We start from the raw sequence: 19486 nt of genomic DNA, 5'->3' as shown, positions 1-19486 counted from the left end.
TAAAAAAATAATAACAATTATGTGCCCCGCTGGGTATCGAACCCAGGGGCGCATGCATTGCGGGCGGACACTGTATTCGTTAGGTCACAGCCAACCGTGGTTAGAATAAGCCCCCTGGTGTAGTGCATTACATATTACTGTCCATTTGATAGCACTCAAACCTTAAATGCTTTCTGAGATAATAAAGCTGTTTATGCTAATAAAATCCAGGATTTAGTACACAATGTAATGACACAATGAATTGTGTGAACAGGGCGACAGCATGGCATTGTATTTTGTAGAAGGGGACTTTTTTATATAAAGGGTAGTAGCAACACACCAAATAACTTTACTGCATAAAAAAATAAAAATAATAATAATTGCATGCCCTGCTGGGTATTGAACCCGGGGGCGCACACATTGCGGGCGGACACTGTATTCATTAGGCCACAGCCAACCACTGTTACAGTTAGCACCCCTGGTGTATATGTGATGTGTGTTGTCTGATTTGCATTTTTTTAAAAAGTCGGATTGAATCCACCAAGCGTGGTAGCACAGCAATGGAGACCATCTGGAAGTCATATTAATGAGATATGGACCCAGTGGTACAGTGCATTATATATTTCTGTCCATTTGATAGCAAAGAAACCTGAAAATCTTTCTGAGATAATAAAGCTGTTTATGCTAATAAAGTCCAGGATTTAGTACACAATCTAACAACAAAATGAATTGCGTGAACAGGGTGGCAGTGTGGCATTGTATTTTGTAGAAAGGGATTTTTTTTATAAAGGAAAGTGATTAATGGTTCTTTATTGTCACAATAAATGTCAGCCAATCAGCAGGCGGTGCTAGGAAGGGTCCGTTGGCTATTTAAGGCATGCACTGTACAGTTTAGGAAAAGTGACATCTGGTGGACAGAAAGTAGTATGCATGTTACAATTATAATGTGACGTTACATTTATAACGCAACTTATAATAGGAATTATGCTAGGAGCTTAGGAGACAAAATTCCAGTGCTAATTGCGATAATGACAAGGGATAACCTGGATTTTGTGGTAATTACAGAGTCATGGTGCAATGAGAATCATGACTGGGACATAGCTATACCAGGATACAATTTATTTAGGAAGGATAGAATGGGAAGAATAGGAGGAGGGGTAGCAATGTATGTGAAAAAAGCATAAATGCTACTTTAATACAAAATATTGAAGATAAAACTGAGGCCCTTTGGGTCACCATAGAAACCGGGGAGAAGGACATTATTCACATTGGGGTGATCTATAGACCACCAGGCCAGGGGCAGGATTTGGACAGGAACCTATTTTTTGACATCACTAAAATGGCTTTAAAGGGAGAAGTCATAATCATGGGAGACTTTAATTTACCTGATGTAAATTGGGAGGGGTCTTTTGCAAGTTCAGCTACAAGTGGCAAATTTCAACATTCCTTAAAGGGAGCATCTCTCAAGCAATTGGTGAGGGAGCCCACTCGCAAAGACTCAATATTAGATTTAATTCTTACAAATGGTGACAGGATATCCGACATATATGTGGGTCAGCACCTGGGATCCAGAGATCATCAAGCAGTATGGTTTAGTATAAAGACAGGATCCAACTCCTGTCACACAAAAACAAAGGTGTTGGATTTTAGAAATGCTGACTTTGCAAAAATGGGGAGATGTTTAAGTGATTCATTGGCGGACTGGAGGAACTTAGAAGGAGTGCAGGAGAGGTGGGAAAAACTGAAAAGTGAAAAACTAAGTGCAACAGGCCTTTGTATCAAAAGGGTTAGGAAAAGCAACAGGAAAAGGAAGCCAGTGTTGTTCACAAAAGAAGTATCAACTAGTGTAAAAGCAAAAAAGATGGCTTTTAGGAAATACAAACAGACTCAAAATAATAATGACAAAGAGGTGTATCTTGACAGACGGAAGGATGCTAAGTAAGTGATCAGACGTGGAAAGGCAGAAGCTGAGGAGAAAATGGCCCAGTCAGTAGATAAAGGGAACAAAATGTTTTTTAAAGTATATAAGTGAAAGGAGAAAATCAAATGAATGTAGGAATAATATGACTTAAGACAGAGAGTGAGCATTTGGTGGAGAGAGACAAGGCAATAGCAGATCACCTACATAATTAATTTTGCTCAGTATTTACTACAGAAGGAGAAGGGATGGGGTCACAGTTACGTTGCAAGGACATTCATACAAATAAGGTAGATGAAAGTACATTTACAGAGGAGAAGGTCCTAACAGAACTTTCAAAACTAACAGTGGATAAATCAATGGGGCCAGATGGGATACACCCAAGGATACTCAAAGAGCTAAAAGATGTGCTGGTGACACCTTTAACAGAATTATTTAACCAGTCACTAAATACAGGTGCCATTCCAGAGGACTGGAAAAGAGCATATGTAGTTCCACTGCACAAAAGTGGAAGCAAGGAAGAAGCAAGTAACTACAGACCAGTAAGCCTTACATCAGTAGTAGGGAAAGTAATGGAAAAACTATTAAAAGAAAGATTTTAACATGTATAGCTTGGAGGAGAGAAAGGAAAGGGGGGACATGATAGAAACTTTCAAATATATCAAGGGTCTTAACAAAGTTCAGGAGGGAAACATTCTTCAAAGGAAGAGAAGTATTAGAACTTGAGGACATACACTGAGACTGGAGGGGGGGAGGTTCAGGGGAAATTTAAGGAAAAATTACTTCAAAGAAAGGGTAGTGGATAAGTGGAATAGCCGCCCATCAGAGGTGGTAGAGGCTAAGACTGTAGAGCAATTTAAACATGCTTGGGATAGGCATATGAATATCTTTACAAAGAATTATGGTTCAAACAGGGTTGAGATTGCCTAAAGGTTAAAAAAAAGGGGCAGACTAGATGGGCCAAGTGGTTCTTATCTGAGGTCAAATTCTATGTTTCTATGACTTATAATGCACGGAGCTGGCCCGAGTTGCATGGCGCCCGCTACACGATATTTGAGGACACATCTGTAGGAAAGAGCGATAGAGAGACCAAGGGCAGAGAGAGAGGGAGACATGTTCCAAGGTCACTGTGAAGGTGACATGGAAAGGTAAATAGGGAGAAACAGGGTGACAGGGAGAGGCAGAGGGTGATAGAGATATTTGTGATGGAGATAGTGGGTGTTGGGGAGATAGTAAGTGACAGGGGAGGCAGGGCTGACAGGGAGATAGTGGGAGTCAGGGCTGACAGGGAGATATTTGTGACTGGGGGATAGTGGGTGATGGGGAGATAGTGGGTGATTGGGGAGAAAGGGGTGACAGTAGTGGCAGTGGGTGACTGCTGATGTGGTTGCATCTGGAGAGATTCAGAAATTTACTTACTTCTGGGGCCAGGTCCAGATCAGCATGGCTTGGCTGGCTGGGTCCAGACAGAGGCAGATTTAGGGGTCAGGCTGCCCCTAGGTACAACATTATTGACCACCCCACACACACTACAAAAAAACCGAATCTGTCTCTTACTGTTATCACCCACCATATCTTCCCATAATCTTCTCATTACTCCTTTCATAGCTCTCCAGTTCCCTCAATACCTCACTACCCTCCCCCTACCACAGCTCACATTGATCTCCTCACACCTCACTGCCCCCACAGCTCACACCCCCTCACACTTTATTTGTTCCCCCAGCTCTCCCACCCCAGTAACCTTTCACAAACTGCTGTGCAGTAAATCAAGAGAGCTTAGCGATGCGACCTGAATAACCCCCAAAATTCAAAAGTGAAAATACATGAATTTATTCAAAAACTTGATAATGTTAAAATAACATATATAGAAGTCCAATGGCAGTGTATATTAAAAAGACGATAATAGGATTTTAATTACCTACCGGTAAATCCTTTCCTCATAGTCAATAGGGGATAGTGGGAATCCATTTAGTACCATGGGGTAGAGATGGGTCCACTAGGAGCCATGGGCACTTTAAGAAATTGATAGTGTGTGCTGGCTCCTCCATCTATGCCCCTCCTACCAGACTCAGTCTAGGAAACTGTGCCAGAGGAGACGGACATACTTTGAGAGAAGGATAGATAAGGAAAGTGGTGAGATTATGAACCAGCACACACAGAACAAGAGGAAAGCTATGCTAACCAAACCTGAAACAGGAACCGCAACAGCTGAACCAACCAGAATACTTAACCAAGTAACAGTTCAGGAAGAATGAAGCATCGGGCGGCCGCCCAGTATCCCCTACAGACTACGAGTAAAGGATTTACCGGTAGGTAATTAAAATCCTATTTTCTCTTATGTCCTAGGGGATACTGGGAATCCATTTAGTACCATGGGTAAGTACCAAAGCTCCCAAACCGAGTGGGAGAGTGCTGAGGTTCCTGCAGAACTTACTGACCAAACTGAAGGATCTCAGAGGCCAAAGTATCGAACTTGTAAAACTTAGCAAACATGTTCGAACCTGACCAAGTCGCTGCTCGGCAGAGCTGTAAAGCCGAGATACCCCGGGCAGCCACCCAAGAAGAACCCATCGACCTAGTAGAGTGGGCCTGTACAGATTTTGGAATTGGCAAACCTGCCATGGAATAAGCATGCTGCATAGTAAGCCTGATCCAGAGTGCAATGGACTGTTTTGAAGCAGGACACCCAATCTAATTGGCATCATGGAGAACGAACAACGAATCTGATTTCCTGAGATGAGCAGTCCGCTTCACATATACCTTCAAAACCCTTACAACATCCAAAGACTTTGAAGTAGCAGAGGTGTCCGTAACAAGTAACAACCGGAACCACTATAGGTTGGTTGATGTGAAATGCGGACACCACCTTAGGAAGAAATTCCTGACGAGTCCTGAATTCAGCTGTCCTCATGGAAAATCAAGTAGGGGCTCTTGTGAGACAAAGCCCCCAGTTCTGACACTCACCTTGCTGAAGCCAAGGCCAACAGTGTGACGGTCTTACACATAAGATACTTTACGTCTACCTATTGTAACGGTTCAAACCAGTCTGATTGAAGGAACTGCAGCACCAAATTGAGATCTCAAGGTGCTGTGGGGGGCACAAAGGGAAGTTGGATGTGCAGAACACCTTTCAATAACGTCTGGACCTCAGGGAGAGAAGCCAATTGTTTCTGAAAGAAAATAGACAAGGCCGAAATCTGGACTTTTATGGAGCCTAGATATAGGATTTGGGTGGACTGCGCACAGAAATGTGCTAACGTTACGGGGAGTGCTGCTTGTGTTTAACAAGTTGGTCCTACTTGTTAAAATAATGGTACAAAAGCAGAGAATTTTTTCACACTGCGCTCACCCCCGGTTTTAGATTTGCATGTATCTACCCTGGTGTAATAAATGGTGAGATGCTTAATTGATTATCAAAGTGATATTTATTTTAATAACAATAAATGATAGTCCCGAATAATATGATTGCAATCTATTTGGCTGTGTAAAGCCTTCTTACTAGTTGTGCATAAGCATGCTTGATTCTAGGTATAATGATGAAGTCCATATACAGTGAAATTATGAATACAGAAAATGAAAAGAAAAAATGGAAAAATGAAAAAAATGAAAAAAAATGAAAAAAATGAAAAAAATGATGAAAAAAATGTAAAAAATGAAATGAAAAAATGAATGAATGAAAAAACGAAGAAAAAAATGAAAATGGAGAAAAGTGTCTATTTGATATAATTCAAACCGCGGCGTCCCGCTGGTGTGAACTGAGTGCACTTGTTTAAAATGACATTCTGCTACTGACAATTATGCAGCAGTGGAAGGTGCGTGAGAATGAAAGGGGACTCTGGACTGGTCTGCCTCCCCCTGCTTCTGCCGCCGTCACTGTGACTGTGTTCTGTCACAGGTCGGAGGCTTGTCAGCCTGGGTTCGGTGCCTGTCTTGGAGGGGGAGATGCACGCACTGCGACCACTCTCAGAGTGGTTCGTTGCCGCACTTCCCCCACCTACAGAGACTCACCTCAGATCTCCTTCTCCCTTGCTGGATGTGTCAGCGGCAGGCTGTCTCCTCGATGCTTGGCCGTCGTCCGTGATCTGCAGACACTTCCTGGTCTTCAGTCACGTGACCGGGTTCCGTCTTTTGTTCCGCTCCTTCTGTTCGGTCGTGCAGCTGTTGTGGATGGTGTAGGGAAATGCTCCAGCGGGACGCCGCGGTTTGAATTATATCAAATAGACACTTTTCTCCATTTTCATTTTTTTCTTCGTTTTTTCATTCATTCATTTTTTCATTTCATTTGTTAAATTTTTTTCGTCATTTTTTTCATTTTTTTCATTTTTTTTCATTTTTTTCATTTTTCCATTTTTTCTTTTCATTTTCTGTATTCATAATTTCACTGTATATGGACTTCATCATTATACCTAGAATCAAGCATGCTTATGCACAACTAGTAAGAAGGCTTTACACAGCCAAATAGATTGCAATCATATTATTCGGGACTATCATTTATTGTTATTAAAATAAATATCACTTTGATAATCAATTAAGCATCTCACCATTTATTACACCAGGGTAGATACATGCAAATCTAAAACCGGGGGTGAGCGCAGTGTGAAAAAATTCTCTGCTTTTATGGAGCCTAGGCATAGGCCCACATCCACTCCCGACTGCAGAAAAAAGCAGGAAACATCCCAGATGAAATTCCACCGCAGAAGATTGTCTGCTTTCACACCAAGAGACATATTTCTTCCAGATACGATATGGTAATGTTTAGACGTTACCCCCTTTCTGGCTTGGCTCATAGTCTGGATGACTTTGTCAGGAATCCCCCTTTTGGCTATGATCAGCCGTTCAACTTCCATGCCATTAAACGTAGCCACCGTAAGTCTTGATAGACGATCTGTTGCAGAAGATCCTCTCGAAGAGGCAGAGGCCACGGATCTTCGATCAGCATCTCGAGAAGATCCACATACCAGGCCCTTCTTGGCCAGTCCGGAGCAATGAGGATTGTTTGTACCTTTTCCCTTCTTATTCTTTTTAGAATTCTTGGGATCAGAGGAAGTGGAGAAAACACGTACAGCAGCTGATAAATCCACGGAGTTGTCAGAGCATCCACCGCCACTGCCTGAGGGTCTCTCGACCTGGAACAAAATCGCTTGAGCTTCTTGTTGAGTCGAGAGGCCATCATGTCGATCTGCGGGTAACCCCACTGACACATCAGCCACTGGAACACCTCCGGGTGGAGACCCCATTCTCCCGGGTGCAGGTCATGTCTGCTGAGGAAGTCTGCTTCTCAGTTGTCCACTCCTGGAATGAAGACCACCGGCAATGCCACAGCATTTTTCCGCCCAGAGAATTCTTGACACCTCTGGCATTGCGGCTCTGCTTTTTGATCCGCCCTGTCGGTTGATGTACGTCACCACCGTCACATTGTCCAACTGGACCTGAATGGCCTGATTCTAAAGAAGAGATGAGGCATGCAGAAGAGCATTGTAGATGGCTCTGAGTTCCAGGATGTTTATAGGAAGGACGACCTCCAGATTTGACCATCTTCCCTAAAACTGTATCCCATGGGTGACTGCGCCCCAACCTCTGAGACTTGCGTCTGTGGTTATTAGAATCCAATTCCGAATTCTGAACTTCTGACCCTTGACTAGGTGAGGAGTTTGTAGCCACCATAGGAGGGATATCCTTGCTTTTGGCGACAGACGTATCCTCTGGAGCATGTGAAGATGCGATCCGGACTATTTGTCCAACAGATCCAATTGGAAGGGCCTCGCATGAAACCTTCTGTACTGAATCGCCTCGTAAGAGGCCACCATTTTCCCCAGAAGGCGTATGCAGAGATGCACCGGGATCCGAGTTGGCTTCAGGACAGCCCGAACCATCGACTGGATTATCACTGCCTTTTCCAAGGGAAGCAATACTTTCTGAGACTCTGTGTCCAGTATCATTCCCAGGAAATGAAGCCCCTGTGCTGGTTCTAGGTGAGATTTTGGTAGATTCAGAATCCACCCGTGATCCAGGAGTAATCTGGTTGAGAGACCAATGCTCTCCAACAACTGCTCCCTGGACGGTGCCTTTATCAGAAGATCGTCCAGGTACGGAATTATGTTCACTCCTCGTTTGCGGAGAAGGAACATCATCTCTGCCATCACTTTGGTGAACACCCTCAGTGCCGTGGAGAGAGCAAATGGCAGGGCCTGGAACTGGTAGTGACAGTCCTGCAGGGCAAACCATAGATAAGCCTGGTGAGGTGGCCAGTTCGGGATGTGAATGTACGCATCCTTGATATCCAGGGACACTAGGAATTCCCCCTACTCCAGACCTGAGATCACCACTTTCAGAAACTCCATCTTGAATTTGAACACTTGTAAGTACGGGTTTAACGACTTGAGGTTCAAAATCGGTCTTACCGAACCGTCCGATTTCGGTACTACAATTCAGCTGGAATAGTAACCCTTGTTTTGTAGGTGAGGTCAACTGGAACAATGACCTGGGTCTGTACCAGTTTTTGAATGGCGTCCTGTAAGGTTATACCTGCTTCTTGTGAAACTAGTAAGCCTTATTTGAAGAATCTGTGAGGTGGGTGCTCCTGGAACTCCAGTCTGTATTCCTGGGATATAAGGTCTATGACCCAGGGATCCTGGCACGATCTTGTCCAGATGTGACTAAATAATTTTAGCTGGGTTCCCACCAGCCAGTCTTCCTGGCATCGCGGTCCACCATCATGCTGAAGGTTTTGAGGAAGCAGAGACTTAGCCCTGTTCCTGTGTACCAGCAGTGGCTAGTTTACCACTAGCACCTCTGGTGGCGGAAGAAGGATCTCTGGCCTTGCCCCTAAACTTGGCAGTCAGAAAGGACTGTAAATTGAGTCCTGAGTAGGCCTTCCTAGCTGGGGGAGCTGCAGAGGGTAAGTATGTGGACTTAACCCGCAGTAGCCTTGGAGATTCATTTGTCTAGTTCATCTCTAAACAAGGCGTCACCTGTGAAAGGTAGGCCTTCCACACCTTTCCTGGAGTCCGCATTCGAGGTCCATTGGTGTAGACATAAGCCCCTTGTGTGCCGACACTGCCATAACTGTAGTGCGTGCATTAAGCAAGCCTATTTCTTTTATGGCTTCCACCATAAAGTTCGCAGAGACCTGTATATGTTGCAGGAACAAGATAACCTGCTCCTGAGGCAAGGTGTCTAACCCTTCAATCAGGTTACCCGACCATTTAGCAATGGCTCTTATAATCCACCCACATGCTATAGTGGATCTCTGGGCCACCCCAGCAGCTGTATACAAAGATTTGAGCGTAGTCTCAATTTTACGATCAGCCACATCTTTTAGGGAGACTGCACCAGGGACAGGCAATACAATTTTTCGTGAGAGCCTGGAGACTGATGCATCCACTATCGGTGGATTCTACCATTTTTTCCTATCCTCAGGAGGAAAAGGAAAACATGATAACAATCGTTTAGGGATCTGAAATGTCCTATTAGGATTCGGTTTTGAGAACCGAGTAAAACCGAGTAAAACCGAATCCGCTCATCACTAGGATTAACCCAAACAGGGTATTTAGATTCTTTGACACAGGAAAAGTGGCTGAGGATTTCTTTTTATATTAAAATAAGATTCCTCACTCTCCTCTGTCACCTTATCAGGGATATTCAGAACTTCTCTGATAGCCTCTACGAGAGCCTCTATTCCCTGTAACAGAGTACCCTCCCCCACCTCTGAGTCCACCTCACCCTCCTCCACTTCTGACACCTCATCAACAGAATCAGACTGCAGGACATGGGCCAAAGTACGTTTTTGCAGACAAATGGCAGGGGATTGAGACGCTGGTTTGGGTACTGATTTTCTTTTCATAAACTCAGTCACAGATTGTCTTAAGTATTGCATCTCTTTCTCATTCTGAGATAACTTAATGGAGATTGTGGAAATCACACCCCTAATGGAGTCCAGCCTACACTGAGTACACACTAGTGAACCCCCTGGAGAAGAGGAACACTGTGCCTTACATGAAACACACTCTTTGCCTGACATACTGTAACAGTGACAGCACGCACACACAGGAAAAGGTTAAATGCACAATTAACCCACAAAGAGCCCTTCCAGGGAGACACAGAGGGAGTATGGAACCAGCACATGGCGCCCTTAACGCTAATACCAAGCTTAGCCAGGTCACAGACTAAGTACCTAGATTAGGGACTTAGTTCACTAATAATCGCCCACCTCCTGCTATGACCCGCTGGTACCACTGAGGTAATCTGGAGTCACTCCGGAGGAGCTGCGCGTCCCTGTCAGTCAGCGTCTGTGTCAGCTGCAGAGGGAAAATGGCGCTGGTGAGCTGCAGGATCCACTCATAGTGAAGCCCCACCCCTTCAATGGTGCATGGTCTTCCCGCTCTTTTTTATACTGGCTGTATGTGTCTATGTGCATAAAATGGAGACAGACTAATTTTATGGCTTTGTTGCCAGTCTGGGTACTGTGTCTGCTGTTCAGCGTCTGTGTCCGTACACAGCGGGAGACGCAGTCCGCCCCGTTTAAAAGCCGTGCGCATCCGTAACCTCATGCCGCCATAATGGCCGGCAACCCGCTAACCGGGACGCCAGCTTAGTACTCTTCATTCTTCTGGCCCTGTTAGGGGTGGCGCCATGCTGCGGGAATGTACGCTCGCCGTGGTGGGGCTTGCAAATAGTTCCCTTAGGAGCTAGTGTCCTGTCAGCGGGGAAAGGGACCATTATCCCTGAGAGAGGTTGGGCCGTTCCCCCCCTAAGACCCATGAAGCAGGCAGGCTGCTGCCTTCCAGTCCTGTCTGAAAATAACAAACTCAGAAAATAAATGCAGAAAATTCTTCAGGAGCTTCCATAGACATCACCGGCTTCTACCGGCACATTTTCTAAATTGAGTCTGGTAGGAGGGGCATAGAGGGAGGAGCCAGCGCACACTATAAATTTCTTAAAGTGCCCATGGCTCCTAGTGGACCCGTTTATACCCATGGTACTAAATGGATTCTCAGTAATAGTATCCCCTAGGACGTAAGAGAAAACAAGACTATACAGATAAAAATTTGTTTTCAAATTGCTGTGCAGTACAACATAAAATGAATAAAGATAAGCTGCAGTAGGTTGCATACAATTTCTAAGCAAAGAATATACATATGCTGATGGCGTACAGATAAAATAAACCAATATTAAAATGATCCAAGAATGAAATGGATCATACCCAAATCTGGTGAAGGAGCCACATGTGGTGTTAGCAGAGTATTTCTGGATATATCCTGCTATGGCTCCATGGTGCCAATTGCTGCGTGACTTTGGGAAACATCATCAAACATAAATATGTTCCTGATTAATTTTGGTCACATTATTACTATTAGACAATTACACCCCTCTCTGGATATGCAAAAGGAGCCATAGCAGGATATATCTGGAAGTACTCTGCTAACACCACAGCAACACCACCTAAGAAGAAGAGAGCAACAATTTTAATTGCCAAGTTGGTATAATAAATGTTCCAAAAGCAGCACTCGCAGTGCAGCTTATTTTTTAGAAATGGATCCAGTCAACACTTGTTCACTTCTATTCACACTTTCTGGGTTGGACTGTAAGTATATACACCCTCACTTGCTGGGTTTATTTTAATAAAAATGCAATAGACTGTATGCACAGCACGGTGGTTAACCTGTGTACATGTCCCAGAGCCTGCATGTATATTACCTCTCCGCTCTTATGGCACAGGAGAGTACTCCAGTTCTCTGACCACCGCATGGCAGTCTGTGGTGTGTGTCAGGTTTCCAACAAAAATCGCTATAGGCTATTCTGCTCTTAACTCCTGCGCTGCCGAGGAGAGCCCACCGGTTCTCTTGCATGCCCGGCAGGTTTGCAGTATCTGGAAGTTCCCCGCTTAGGTCCCGCTAATTGGCAGCTGGTGCACGGTTTCTTGTAGGGATCGGCTGTGATGTCAGGCAGAGACCCGGTATGTGGGAGAGGTGATTGTTCTTGCAAAAAGGTGGTCCAGGGAGCGTGTCCTCTCAGCCTCGCATGTACGGCTGCTTCATCAATAACCTACATAGTCATACTACATACCTTCCACCACGACCCTCCCCAGGAGTAGAGGTGTAACAAGACTTTTTGGAGCCCAGGGCAACATTATGAATGGCGCGCTCCCCACCCTCAAAGGTATATAAAGTAAGCTGTGTGCCGAAAATGGGCATGGTCACACACCAGAGAGGTGTGGTCATGCACCAGAAGGGGCGTGGTCACTTAAAATGGGGTGTGCCAACATGACACGCCACCTGTTTCTTGTCACACTAGGAACATTCTTTTCAATTCCACATGCACCTTACCTATATGATGGTTTCTCACAATGTGGAACCTCTGAAGAAATGTATCCTCTAAAGTAGACAGCGTCTTCAGTCGGTATTCACTATTCACGGAGGAGATCACAGCATCCAGAAGATGCCTGGTTGTGTAGGAATATCAACAAGGTCAGCAGCATACAACAGCAGTTCAACCAGACTCGTGTAACCTGTGTCACATTCTGCCCCTGCGTCTCTCAGCCACACCATCATCTACCCCCTACGTTGTCTCTCAGTCACACCATCATCTCCCCCTGCGTCATCTCTCAGCACACCATCACCTCCCCCTGAAAATCTCTCAGCACACAATCATCTCCTGCCCAGCATTGTCTCTCAGCCCTGCGCTGTCTCCCCCATCACTCTTGTCTCCCTGTGCCCCCCCCCCCCCAATTCTTGGTCTCTCTGTGTGTCTCCCCCACTCCCTTTCATGCTGTGCCTTCTGTGCCTTAGTGTGTGCCCCCCCCCCCCTTTTATTCTATGCCGCTCTGTGTCCTCCCCCCACCCCCTTTCATTTTATGTCTCTGTGTTCTGCGTGCGTACCCAGGGCTGCCATCAGAAATTGTGGGGTCTGGGACTGATAAAATAGACAGGGCCCCCATCTGGGAGGGGGATGAGCTGTGGATAATGTGGGTGGAACTACATCAGTGGTGGGGCATCAATTGGTGCATAAGCCAGTTTAATAAAATTGTCAAAGTTTGGGCTGTGGGGTTGGATGTTTTTATAACCTGTCAATAATGTATGAAACTATATAGGGAAAGCCACACCGTCTCTATACACACATTATATATATATATATATATATATATATATACATATACACACACACTATTTAGAAGAAAATGCACATTAAATACATTAAAAAAGCCACATCCACATATAAATATACTGAAAAAGCCACATCCACAGAAAACAAACAAACATTGAAATAGTGGTAGGCCCAGGTGGAAAAACATGTTTTGCCCCCTCCCCCATGATGAGAGGCAGTGGGTGACAGAGGGTGACAGGTAGAGAAAGAGGGTGACAAGGAGAGGCAAAGGGTGATGAGCAGAGAGTGATGGATGGATGAATGGTGATGGTGAGAGGCAGACGGTAATGAGCAGAGAGTGACAGGGAGAGGCACTGGATGACGGGGAAGGCAGAAGGTGATGAGGAGAGGCACAGGGCGATGGGCAGAGGATGACATGCAAAGAGTGATGGGGAGAGGCAGACTATGATGAACAGAGGGTGACAGGTAGAAGCAGAGGGTGACAGGTCGCTATCACCTTTCTTTCTACTTTATGACAACATCTACTTCAGTGGTCTTCAACCTTAATTGGGGTGTGAGCTACTTTCGGAAAATAAAACCTCTGGAAGAGCTACCCCCTCCCCCCAATGTGCGCATGCCTGCGAAAGTGGGTGTGGCCTCTGAAAAGTAGGCATGGTCTCACAAAAGTGGGTGTGGTCTCGCAACAGTAATGCCCCCCTGCATAGGGCCAGATAAACAAGTAATGCCCCCCGCATAGTGCCAGATACACAAGTAATGCCCCCCCAGCAGTTCCAGATACAAATAATGCCCCCAGCAGTGCCAGATACACAAGTAATGCCCCTCAGCAGTGCCAGATACACAATAATGCCCCCCAGCAGTGCCAGATACACAATGTCCCCCCAGCAGTGCCAGATACACAAATAATGCCCCCCAGCAGTGCCAGATACACAAACAATGTCCCCCCAGCAGTGCCAGATAAACAAATAATGCCCCCCAGCAGTGCCAGATACACAAACAATGTCCCCCCAGCAGTGCCAGATAAACAAATAATGCCCCCCAGCAGTGGCAAAATAAACTGTAGTCACATTATGCTCCAGTATGCACCATCAGTATACACCTGCATTGTGCTGATTATTGCAGCCATTGCCACACATATTTAGGCTCTAAATAGGTGTGGTGATGGCTGCAAAAATCAGCACAATGCAGGTGTATACTGATGGAGCATGCTGGAGCATAATGAGGTTGTGGCACGGCCACATTATGCTCCACCATAATACACAGGCATTGTGTTGACATCAGCTGTCACCACACACAGAAGTCTTGAATAATAATGCTGGCACTAACCCTGACTAAATGCCGCTATCGCGCCCTGGGGTGCAGGCTCCATCACACTGCATGCGGCTGCTCAGGGGCACAGATGGAGGAGGAATTTGTGGCGCCATCAGCTCTCCCGTGTTCAGCCGCTCCCGGCCGCGCACAGCTGCGTTCAGCCGCTCCTGGTCGTGCACAGCCGCGTAAGCTCCTATTGGCCATTCACAGCTGTGCATTGATGCCGCCCACTCCCTGAGTCCCCGCAATGTCAATATGCCGGGTGAGATGGGCGGCTGGATTCCGCAGCGAGCTACTCTGATTAGAGCGGTGAGCTACCCGTTGCTCGCGAGCGATGGGTTGGCGATCGCTGATCTACTTAATGTATTACTATTCCACTATGTCCCTCTCAGCTGACAGCCTGCTCACTGCAGACCCCATGTGTGCCCTGGCTGTAGCTGTACGAAGGCTCTACACACACACACACACACACACACACACACACACACACACACACACACACCATGTTCACACACACATCTACACACACACACACACACACACACACACACACACACACACACACACACACACACACACGCCATAATCACACACAAACACATCTACACATACCATCTACACACACATTATTTTTCTAGCTTTATTTTCTCCCTCTATAGACATTGACAGTCCCTATCCAGGCCCTGCTTCCATAATACAGATAAGGTGGCAGAGGATTGAGCAGGTGCCTCGGTACACGCACCGGGCACAGACGAACTGGTGACAGCGGGGGCATTTTGAATCCAGCCCCGGCCGTGAAATAATTGGAAATCACGGACCGGCAGCCAATCAAGAGTGGCCGCTCCTAATTGGCTGCCAGTCCAACCCTCGGCCTGTGTCCCTTCACCCCCACCCCTTTACATTGAGCCAGGACTTTTTTAAGAGAAAAGTTCAGAAGCAGTGCATTTTGTCCCTCCTGGAGAAGGTCATGTTGGGAGGTATGATTATTATCTTTAAATATATATATTTATAAATAATATATATAATATATATAATATGTATGTCAGTAGGGGGCCCAAAAATGTGGGATTTTTAATTTTGGATGAGGTATTATTTTATAATTTTATGGATTTATAAAACAATCACCCACTTGAGTGTACATTGGGGGTCATTCTGACCCGATCGCTCGCTGCAGTTTGTTGCAGCGCAGCGATCGGGTCGAAACTGCGCATGCGCCGGCGCCGCAGTGTGCTGGCACATGGCAGTCATCGGAGCCCTGCGATCGCCTCTGAGACAGAGGTGGTCGCTGGGCGGGAGGGGGCTGAACGGCGGTGTTAAGCCGCCATTTAGTAGGCGCGGTCCGGCCAACGCAGGCGTGGCCGGACTGTTGGGGGGCGTGGCGTGGGGGCCAGCGGCAGCGACACACAACTCCCGGCCAGCCGCAGTAGCTGCGCTGGCCGGGAGTTACTCCACAGATACAAAGGCATCGCCTCTGTGTGATGCTTTTGTATTTGTGCGGGGGGGAGGAGGGCGGCACTGACATGCGGGGCGGACTAGCCCTGTGCTGGGCGCCCCCCCGCATGTCTGAGTTTACGATCGTAGCTGTGCTAAATTTAGCACCGCTACGATCAACTCGGAATGACCCCCATTGTGCTTAGGGTTAAAATTGTGCACTTTCACAAAGAAATAACTCAGTGGCCCTCATTCCGAGTTGTTCGCTTGCAAGTGAATTTTAGCAGATTTGCTCATGCTAAGCCGCCGCCTACTGGGAGTGAATCTTAGCATCTTAAAATTGCGAACGATGTATTCGCAATATTGCGATTACACACCTCGTAGCAGTTTCTGAGTAGCTTCAGACTTACTCGGCATCTGCGATCATTTCACTGCTTGTCATTCCTGGTTTGACGTCACAAACACACCCAGCGTTCGCCCAGACACTCCCCCGTTTCTCCGGCCACTCCTGCGTTTTTTCCGGAAACGGTAGCGTTTTTTCCCACACGCCCATAAAACGGCCTGTTTCCGCCCAGTAACACCCATTTCCTGTCAATCACATTACGATCGCCAGAACGATGAAAATGCCGTGAGTAAAATTCCTAAGTGCATAGCAAATTTACTTGGCGCAGTCGCATTGCGGACATTGCGCATGTGCATTAAGCGGAAAATCGCTGCGATGCGAAGAATTTTACAGAGCGAACAACTCGGAATGAGGGCCAGTATACCTACTTCTACCACGTGTGAGCTTAAACTGGTTCTAGCACCTGTCCTGACACACCACTCTTCCCTATACACATTTCACGGGACATCAAGTGTAGCCCCTGTTTCAGGACAAACTTGCTTTTTGTTCTAGGATAGCGTCCAATCTGTTTCTTCACCCACATCCATTACACACTGCACATACACAAACACTGCACACATACAGACAGTGAACACATGCACACACGTACACAAACTGCATACACACACTGCACACTGTATATAGTTGTGTGACCGGCGGTCAGCAGCCCAGCGGTCACAATACCGATGCTGGGACCCTGTCCCCTAACAATCCCGATAGTCAGCATGCTGACTAACAGGGACTATTCCCACTCGTGGGTATCCATGACACCCACAGAGTGTGAATAGAACCTGCGCTCCGCCTTCCCCCCAACCCCCTCCCCGGCGGGCATCTCGAAGCTGGGATCCCAGCGTTGGTATAGTGACCGGTGGTCTCCTGACTGCCTGTCACACATACCCAACCCATACACACACACACATACACACACTGCATACATATGAATATTGCACACACGCAGACAGTGCACAACACACACTGCACACATACACAAACTGCACACACACATACTGCACACATACACAAACTGCATACATACACTGTATATACACACACATACACTATACATATGTACATACATACACACACGTTTAACTCACTAGCAGCTGGGGATCTGCAGCACCTGGAGCATCCCTCTCTAACAAAGTTTTGCCTTGTAAATGACTGCCGCACCTCCGGCCATCTTGGACGGCATTACATCCGGCCCATATAGAGAAAAGTAGATCTATGACTTGCATGAAGGCTGTAATGATCATAGTGCTCCTCAGTGAGTATAAATCACACCTTCTTTATTACTAGACCTTCATTACAACACCTGGGGTGAAATGTAATAGCCTGTGAGTTTCAGGCTGCGCAGGACTTTGTGTGACTCTTCCTGTATTTTTAAAGCAGCATTCATTTACACGGTCAAACCAACGCCCTCTCGGCTGAGGCCATGCCCCCTCCCACCTGAAGCCATGCCCTTTCTGGGTTGCGCACGGCTTTGCCGCATGAGGGTACAGGATATCTACTAACAAAATGTATTTTGTTAGTAGAGGTATGAGGTATGTTATAGCTATTTTATAAGTAGTACACACAGCTGTATAAGGTAGATAGGGGATTAAATTCACTGACATAGATACAATGTGCCATTCTGGAATAGCACATAGCATCCACCGACACTGAAAGTTTTCTATTGCACCCTATCTACCGTATATTAAACAAAGTTGAGGTTATTCAGATGTGGAAGCAAGCCAAAAAAGAAAGCAACTAGGCAAACCATGCTGCACTGCAGGTAGGGCAGAAGTAACATATGCAGAGAGAGTTAGATTTGCGTGGGGTATATTGAAACTGAAATCTAAATTGCAGTGTAATAACAAGCTGACTTTTGTATTGTATTTCCGTTCACACTGCACCAAAAACCTGGTATTGACCCGGTATTTTGACGGGTCGCAGTGCAGTGTGAACGGGTCACTGCTGAATTCCCAGGTCGCCTGACCCGGTAATTCAAACCGGGAATAAAGAATGGTTATTCCCGGGTAATTACCAGGTCAGGCGCAGTGTGAACGGTTTACCAGGGTCGATGCAACCCAGCACCCGTTTACAGCATAGGGAGAGGTCTAGCTAGAGATGATGTCATCTGCAGTGCTGCCTCTGCCCCAGATGCTGCCTCTGAACCCGCCCCCTGGTCGAGAAGCTACCCCGTTCACATTGCACAGGTCCAATGCCAGGTCACACCCGGGAAGGACCCGTATCCAATTCCCGGGTGTGACCCGGCAATGGCAATGTGACAAGGAGGGGGTGTGACCAAATGGAGGAGGCATGATTAGACCCCCTCTATGAAAAAAAAAACCTATCTGTTTTGTGTGGTTGCAAAGCGGGCGCGTACGCCACAAAGGGGGGCACTATTGTTCAGGGTAGAGGGCGCCGGTGTCTGAGATGCGATCACTCGCTCCTACATCCACGCAGGGGGAGAGAGAGGCTGCCTCTCTTCCAGCTCAGCACACAGCACTGAGCAGGGTGTGCTGGGCAGGGGAGAGCAGTTGCTGCAGAAGCAGTCAGTTCTCCCTCTCCCTGTGGCTCTCTGCACCAGGGAAGGGGCGGGGAAGCAGCGGAACTCGAGCCCCACCAACAGGCCCAGGTAAAGAGAACCCGCTCCAAGCTCCCTCTGGACGTCACTTATTCCAAATGGTCTATTTCCTAAGAAACTGTGTGAATACTGAATTGAATACATTTAATGAGAGCTGAAAGAATATTGAATACTGCTGTCTATCCTGGCAGTTTGATGATTTTTCTTTCTGTAGACATAAAATTTACATTGTAACAATCCTCCCTCGGTTGTGTAGCATGAATTGGTGATTTTAGTGTCTTGCTGACTGATTCCTGGAGATCCTCAAACATTGTATATCTACAGGTAATAACCCGTTAACAGGTTTATTGGATGATCTCTTTACATAATGAGGTCACTGACATCCATTTGCTTTTCTAGGTCTAGCTTTTGTAAGTGACCCACTTACTCTGGCTGCACCTTTTTTTACTAGTCCATGAGCTGCAGCTGTCAATTAATAGTAACTGTTTTTTTTCTGTGCATCAACTATTTATCTTGGGGCCCTGGACAACAAATGGCTAATTCACACTCAAATGAACTATTATAAATAGAAAATTATTCCAAAAACTGCGCTTACAAGTTACGATGACAGCCTGAGTCCCACACAAAAGCCTTCACCAAGACTTTACATATACACCATAAAACCAAAAGAAGTGAGAACACGTGGCGCTACCGTAACCACAAAAACACCATAATTGGCAATAAAATATTCACATGAACCAGGAAAGAATACTGTACTCCTTCACTTACATAAATGTAAAGGGTTCTAAAACAAAGAAGA

This window comes from Pseudophryne corroboree, chromosome 4, assembly GCF_028390025.1.
Source record: "Pseudophryne corroboree isolate aPseCor3 chromosome 4, aPseCor3.hap2, whole genome shotgun sequence".
Lineage (NCBI taxonomy): Eukaryota > Metazoa > Chordata > Amphibia > Anura > Myobatrachidae > Pseudophryne > Pseudophryne corroboree.
This window is presented reverse-complemented; position numbering follows the sequence as displayed.